The sequence below is a fragment of the Ailuropoda melanoleuca genome, chromosome 4 (genome assembly GCF_002007445.2).
Source record: "Ailuropoda melanoleuca isolate Jingjing chromosome 4, ASM200744v2, whole genome shotgun sequence".
Taxonomy (NCBI): Eukaryota; Metazoa; Chordata; class Mammalia; order Carnivora; family Ursidae; genus Ailuropoda; species Ailuropoda melanoleuca.
The window spans coordinates 80,014,431-80,020,430 of record NC_048221.1 but is presented as its reverse complement, the minus strand read 5'-3'; the positions used below and the strand labels follow the sequence as shown (position 1 = coordinate 80,020,430).

At 41.5% G+C, this 6,000-nt stretch overlaps 1 protein-coding gene and 1 pseudogene across 2 annotated transcripts in view; both read left to right on the top strand.

Annotated features, from left to right (window-relative positions):
- The first annotated feature begins 272 nt into the window (after window positions 1–272).
- Window positions 273–6,000, top strand: part of LOC109488424 — a 5,865-nt pseudogene continuing 137 nt past the window's right edge.
- MTIF2 (mitochondrial translational initiation factor 2) overlaps window positions 5,619–6,000 on the top strand; it is a 23,635-nt gene continuing 23,253 nt past the window's right edge. For both annotated transcript variants that reach the window (XM_011237816.3, XM_002914040.4), the window contains exon 1: window positions 5,619–5,754. The gene's annotated coding sequence lies outside the window, so the exon portion shown is untranslated. The remainder of the gene's footprint in view (window positions 5,755–6,000) is intronic.

Sequence of the window (6,000 nt, the reverse complement as noted above, 5' to 3'; positions counted from 1 at the left end):
GTGAGGTGATGGATGTGTTCATTAACTCAGTGGAAGGGGAATACTTTCACAATGTATATGTATACCAAATTATTGCATGTACACTTTAAATATCTTACAGTTTTGTAAGATACCTCAGTAAAGCTGGAAAAAATGAAATCAAAGACTTTACAGCAAATAGACATTTTTAAAGAGATGTAATTGCATATGAAGAAATCAGTGAAGTTGAGGAGACTCAAGAGGAAACCCATAGAAAAGCTTTATGTAATTTGGTTGTTAGTGGAAAATAATAAAACGTGGGCAAAGGCGATCCTAAGAAGTCGAGAAGCAAAATGTCATCATATGCATTCTTCACGCAAACTTGCCGGCAGGAGCTCAAGAAGAAGCAACCAGATGCTTCAGTCAACTTCTCAGAGTTTTCTAAAAAGCAGTCAGAAAGGTGGAAGAGAAAGGAAAATTTGAAGACGTGGCAAAGGTGGACAAGGCTGGCTGTGAAAGAGAAATAAAAATTTATTTATTGTCAGATTCTGAAGACTGGGAATTGTTGTCTTCATGGAAGACATAAATAAAAATTTATGCCCCCCCTAAAGGGGAAACAAAAAAGAAGTTCAAGAATCCCAATGCACTTTGGGAGATACACAAGATACTCTTGTTGTGAGTATCGCCCTAAAATCACAGGAGAACATCGCGGCCTATCCGTTGGTGACACTGCAAAGAAACTGGAAGGGATGCAGAGTAACGCTGCTGCAGATGACAAGCTGCCTCACGAAAAGAAGGCTGCCAGGCTGCAGGAAGTACACGGGAAGGACATCACTGCATACTGCACTGAAGGAACGCCTGATGCGGCAAGAAAAGGGACTCATCAGGGCCGAAAAAAGCAGGAAAAGAGGAAGCTGAGGAAGACAAGGAAGATGAAGAGGGTAAGTTGGTCTAGTGCCGTTTCTTCTTTATAAAGCATTTAACACCCCTGTACACAACTCACTCTTTTTAAAGAAAAAAGTTGAAATGTAAAAAGAAAAAAGAAGAAAAGAAAAAGAAAAACTGAATCATTGGTAGACCTCAAATCGGCTAATGGACCAAGAACAACTGTTTGTTTTGTTTTGTTTTTACTGTTCTTTCAAGTTTGCTCATCAAGCGGGTTTTACGGCCTATCATTTAATAGTCCTGAGAAATGGTTCTCACCAAGAAGATGGCAATATGAAACATTATTCGTGGTTAAGTTGGCTCCTCCTATGTCCAAACATGTTTTGTTTCATGGTTAATACGATCAGACTTTTAGAAGGCTAACAAAAGACATGAGATGAAGTGGGAATAAGACCCCTTCTGCATCCCTCCCCTTTCTCGGCAGTTTAGTCCTAAAGCCATTAGAGGTGAGGGTAAGACAGGCATCCACAGATGTAGGGCAGGGATGGGGTGGGGGGTAGGGTCCGGTGGCTCTGCGTGGGTGTAAAGTTAGATTACCGACAAGTTGCAAAGACAGGAAAGAGAGTTCCTCAATATCCTTTGTTCAGTTTCCCCTAATTTTAACATTTTACTCCAACCAGGGTGTTGAGGATATCCACTTCAAGGGGTGCATTGGCCTGGGGAGTACAAGCTGAAAAGAGGTAAGGAGAACATAAGCTCAAGGAAGGGGGTTGTGACCAAATTGAAGATTGGTTTCATACAAGGGAATTGCTCAAATAATTAAATATGTCAAGGTTGATGAAAGTCAAGTTTCTCACTGCCAAAAAAAGAAGTTACAAATATGGAAAAGGAAAAGACCAGAGTGAACCCATGATCTTAGATTGGAATTGGTGATATTAGTAAGAATTTATGATTTTCAATGTATATGGTTGGAAATGTGTGCATATATGTGTATATATTCCCTAGCTTCGTCCACAGAGAGAGATTGATAGCAGTGAAACTCCAATAACAATGAATACACCTAACACCCAGAGCTTAGATAGTAAATACCATTCTCCACTGAAAGGAAACAGAGCTTCCAGTTTCAGGCATTATTTAGGAGAAAGAACTGAACTGGCATGCAGAGGTGTGTGCTCGAGACTATTCATTGCGAGGTGCCTTGCTGTCTCAGCGGGGGGGGGGGGGCGTGCAATTTTTTTTCTTTAGCCAAGTAACATGCTTTTATTTTACTATGACACATAAAAGGAAGAAAAAATATGCCAATGTACATTTCCAATTTAATAGAGCAATCTCACAAGTATTTATATTTAGGAAAAAAGACACATCAATGACTAAGTTGTTAGCAGGATAAATTACCAAGGAAGACAATCAAGCCAAACATCTCTTGTAGGTTATTCTTCCATGAAGACAACAATTCCCAGTCTTCAGAATCTGACAAAATTAAGTTACTCAAATTATATTTCTAAGGATACAGTTTTAACAGAAAACAAGAAGTTGAAAACTCTCATATTCATTTAAGTCTCTATATCTTACAGGAAAGTGAAATTGTTATTTTTCCAAATATTCCCAATTGAAAGCAAAAAGAAAGCTTATACAGCTCAATTTTCCCAGTAAGCAGAAACAGAAAATGTTATTTTACTAAACACTAGAGAAACAAAAAACACAGTATTAATCTTCCGCACAGATTAAAGCAAATGAAAACAAGCGAAAGCACCCAAAGTTGCTTTGCTTCTTTAAAGAACTCTTCTCTGGACAATACACTTAACACTCCAATCCCTTTCAATTCCCTCATGGAAATCCTGAGAAAAAGTATTTCTCCTCCCATTACCACTGACAGAGAAAACCTCATCCTTGAAGGCTCTGTCAGCCAGTCTTAATCTTAGCCCAATTTTTATTTTGCTCATTTTTGCCTGTGGCCTTCTGTCCAGTTTTCCCTGCTTAGGGCCCCTATCAAAATCTCTGGTTCTTCCATCTACCATGAAGTAGGTATCATTTTTCATTTCATCTAAATCTGCCTCCCTTTAAACCCTCTAGGTGTTGCTAAAGGGGGTGGAGAGTGGGGAAGAAAGCAGAGGGAAATAAGAGCAGAGCATGCAATCTTGACATCAGGGTTGTAAGTTCAAGTTCGATGTTGGGTGTAGAGATTATTTAAAAATAAAAAAATTTTTAAAAAAGAATATTCAATGCAATATTGTTTATAAGTTAAATACTGGGAACAACCCATATATGTAGCTATGTAAATATGGCACTTATAGATAATGGGATCTTTCTCAGTCATTTGTAAAGGATATAGATCTATGCTCACCAGCATGGAAGGTTTCCATTACATATGTTGTAAAGATAAAAAGCAGCATTTATATAATGAATCTCATTTATATATAATTGCATGCGTACATGTATTTAAACACAGAGATAAATGGAATGATGTTCACCAAAATAATACAAGTGGTTACCTCTGGATAGGTGAGATTTAGGATTTAATTCACTTTCTTTTTTAAAAAGGAAATTCTACATTTTGGAATAAATTTATATTATAGAAAAGTTACAAAAACAGTGGAAAATTCTCAAATGTCCTCCACCCCGTTTTCTCTTATGTTTATATGTTATATCAACTATGATACATTTGTGAAAATTAAGATGTTAACACTGGGGTATTACAATTAACTAAACTACAGACTTCATTCAGATTTCACTAGTTTTTCCACTAAGGTGCTTTTCTCTTCCAGGATTGTCTCTAGGATTCCACATTGCATATGGTCATCATGTCTCCTTAGTCCCTTTTGATCTGTGATAGTCTTTCTTTTTCATGACCTTGACAGTTTAGAAGAGTTCTGCTCAGGTATTTTGTAAAATGCTCTTCAGTTTGGGTTTGTCTGATGTTTTCCCCATGATTACAGTAGAGTTGTGGGTTTTGAGAAGGATTCTACAGAGATAAAATGTCCTTATCACATCATTTTAGGGGGTATGTGATATCAACATCACATCACTAGTAATGTTTACTTTGGTAAGTTGGTTAAGGTGGTGTCTACCAGTTACTGTTTTTCCCTTTCCATACTCTGTTCTCCCAAAGCAAATCACTACGCCCAGCCCTCACTCAAGTGGTGAGGAATTAAGCTTTACCTCCCAGTGGCTGTTATATATATATAAATATAGATAAGATATAGATGTAGATATATAAATACAGAATTCTTCTGTAGGGAGAATTTGTTCCTTCTCCCCTATTTATTCATTCAGTCATTGATTTATATCAACGTGAATGCCTATATACTCTATACTTCGGGTTGTAATCCAACAGGGTGTTATTTTGTTGCTCAATTGTTTCCAGCTTTGGGCACTAGGTGGTCTTCCAGGACGGTTCCTCTGTTCTTTCAACTGCCCTCATCCTTTTGTTTGTTTTTTAGCTACTTTCTTTCTATATATGGGGGAGGGGAGATATTGCTTGAATTTTCTACTAGTTTGATCTTCACGATTTAGAAAAGTATCAGTTATTTTCACTTAAAACTGGGGGGAGGGGATATGACTACTACTTTGGTATTCTACCAACCAATTTCTGCTTGTTTCGCAAGGGCTTGGTAAAGCAAATAAGCAAAGAACAATTTGTTGCAGAAATTGCACTTTACTGGGTGTCTGTAAATGGTTAAGTAAAATGATAGCAAATGGAATGAACTTTAATAGTTTTCAAGTGAGTGTTAGGTTCATTAAAAAAATTTCCAGGACAGAGGTTTCCATTAATCATACAGCAACACCGACTGCACACCTGTGGCAGGCAGTGGGAAGATAAAAAGGGGGAGGAGGGACGCCTGGGTGGCTCAGTCCGTTAAGCCTCTGCTTTTGGCTGGGGTCATGATCCCAGGGTCCTGGGACCAAGTCTTGCATCAGGCTCCTAGCTCAGCGGAGAGCCTGCTTCTCCCTCTGCCTGCGGCTCCCCCTGCTTGTGCTCTGACAAATAAAATTTTAAAATAATAATAACATAAAAAAGTTAAGGGGGAGGAGGCATGAGTTAGGAGGCCAGATTATGGGAGGGAGGTAACGGTAAGTATGTTTTTGAGTAAGAAACTCTTCTGTACCATATCATTAGCTGAGGGTAGCGTTAGACCTTGAGGACAGAGATAAAGCAATACTTATACTCGAGAAGTGGTGCAGGTTGTGGTCAAGGGGACAGCCCAAAAGACATAATGTCCAATCAGGGTGTGGGAGTGCTCTGGGAGGAGGCTGTAATAACCGCAACTGCAAATCCTAATTACGCACCAGGTGTTCTTACAAACCTTACTGCTCTTCTATGAAGCAGCTGCTATCATTACCATCGTGCAGAACCGAGGCACAGAGAGTTTACATAACGTCCCCAAGCCTACAGAACGGGGAACGAGCTGAGACTGGAACTCTGGCTACCCACAAATGAGGCGACTTTTCAAAGAGAAGGCGCCCCTCGCCCAGTACTAACTGTTCCATCACCACGTTCCCTCGCATTTTCCCCTCCTTGTTAGGTATGTGTCTTTTAAAACCGTATCATTTCTCCCACATTTCAGCACCAGGGCCGCTCGAGTCCCAGGGTAGCAGTAAGGGACTCGCAGAAAGTGAAGGGACGTGCAGAAGCGACTGCCGAAGCGCGGCTGACCCCAGGAGCCCGCCACAGGTTGAAGTAGCGCCTCCCCGCCCCTCCCCTGGGCGCCCACTGGATCACCTCGGACAACCCCACTCCTGGCCGCAGCAGCATTCGGGCTTCCGAATTCCGGGAAGGACCGCTTCCGGCGGTACCGGAAGTCCGACGGGGACCGTTTCGGGGACGGACTGACGGGCTGCGGTCCCGGATGCTCAAGGTGATCTCTGCCTTGGTTCAGGATCCGGACGCCCAGGGCTTAATGTAGCGGCGAAGTGAGTGGAGTTCCTTTGCCGGGTCGTCCCGGGGGTCGTGTATTGTTTGGCCTGAAGTGGGAGTGGCACCAGCTGTAAAACACTGAGCGATCGGAAGCCTTTCCGCGAGGCCTTTATTCCCTGCGTGACCCCGCGTCAGGCGTAGCGAAAGTGGCTCCCGCTCCCCGCGCGCCCCGCCTGCCTGGGGACCAAGCTTTCCCGGCCCGGGTTCGAGGAGCCGTCATTTTTCTACAATGATTTCTTTTT